At 45.2% G+C, this 1,641-nt stretch overlaps 1 pseudogene; it reads left to right on the top strand.

Moving 5' to 3' along the window:
• Positions 1–220: 220 nt before the first annotated feature.
• LOC129674164 (60S ribosomal protein L7a-like) lies at positions 221–1,009 on the top strand (annotated as a pseudogene).
• Positions 1,010–1,641: the final 632 nt, after the last annotated feature.

The following is a 1,641-nucleotide window of genomic DNA, read 5'->3' as shown; positions in this document are numbered from 1 at the left end:
AAAAGAATTACACTCATGCATTTTAAGTAGCAAGTCTATTATATATCTTTATCATTTAGAATAACATCAGCAATACTAAAAGGCATGTCATATGTACAGATCAAATGAACATTTAAATGAAACACAGTAGAAATCTTTACCTATCAAAGACAAATAATAAAATGTAAGTTCACATGGGCTCTAGAAAGCATGGACTGTCTCTCTCCTCTATCCCAGAAAGATGCTAAAAGGAAAGAAAGCCAAGGAAAAGAAGGTGGCCTCGGCCCCGCCGTCGTGAAGACACAGGGGGCTGAAAAGATGATCAATCCTTTGTTTGAGAAAAGGCCCAAGAATTTCGGCATTGGGCAGGAAATCCAGCCCAGAAGAGATCCCATGCACTTCGTCAAGTGGCCCCGCTACATTAGGCTGCAGTGGCAAAGGGCCATCCTCGATAAGCGGCTCAAAGTACCTCCATTAACCAGTTCACCCAGGTTCACCCAGGCCCTGGACCGGCAAACAGCTACCCCGCTGCTTAAGCTGGCCCACAAGTACAGGCCAGAGACAAAGCTGGAGAGGAAGCAGAGACTACTGGCCCGCACTGAGAAGAAAGCTGCTGGGAAAGAAGACATCCCAACTAAAGGAGCACCTGTCCTTCTAGCAGGGGTCAGTACAGTCACCACCTTGGTGGAGAACAAGAAGGCTCAGCTGGTGGTGACTGCTCATGATGTTGACCCCATTGAGCTGGTGCTTTTCCTACCCGCCCTGTGTCGAAAGACGGGGGTTCTACTGCATCATCAAGGGAAAGGCCAGGCTGGGGCAGCTGCTCCATGGGAAGATTCGCATCACTGTCGCCTTCACAGAGGTTAACTCGGAAGACAAGGGTGCCCTGGCCAAGCTGGTGGAGGCTGTTAGGACCAACTACAACGACAGATATGACGAGATGTGCCGTCACTGGGAAGGCAACGTCCTGGCTCGCATTGCCAAGCTGGAAAAGGCAAAAGCCAAAGAACTCAGCACTGAACCTGGTTAAATGTACACTGCTAAGTTTTCTGTACATAAATATAATTACAAAAAAAACCATGGAGGATGGAGGGAGACGTACATTCATTATTAAAACAGGGCCTGATTGACTGCTATCATTAGATCTTCTTGAACCACGTCCAGAGCATGCACTCTGTCTGTGTGTGTTCGTGTGCCCGTATGTGTGTGTGTGTGTGTGTGTGTGTGTGTGTGTCCGTGTGGGTAACCAGAATTCCTGTATTGTGGTTAATTTTAGCAGGCCATATCTTGTTCCTTTAATCTTTACCATAAAATCAGGAGCATTATGTGAGAGAATGACTTGTTTCAAGGAAATACACACTGACATATTTAATGGCAGAGGTCAACGTACGCTCTTATGGTTTAGAACAAGAACGATCCTCTAATTAATGAATGCTCCTTAATTTAACTACTCCTATGTAATATTATATGTGAACACAGATGGGAAAGCTGGATAGCAAGCTCAGGTGATTATGTTTTCTTCACGTGCCTTTATTATTTGTCTAGAAATGCTACACCTTCTAAAATTTATTCCACTTCCTGGATAGCAGGAAGGAAAGATGAAACAGTAGTCCAATTGGAAGTGGTCTACAGTGAGCGAAGAGACTTTCAGGACAAGACTTC

The sequence above is a fragment of the Psammomys obesus genome, unplaced genomic scaffold, assembly GCF_907164565.1.
Source record: "Psammomys obesus unplaced genomic scaffold, mPsaObe1.curated_primary_1811, whole genome shotgun sequence".
NCBI classification, from domain to species: domain Eukaryota; kingdom Metazoa; phylum Chordata; class Mammalia; order Rodentia; family Muridae; genus Psammomys; species Psammomys obesus.
This window is presented reverse-complemented; position numbering and strand designations above follow the sequence as displayed.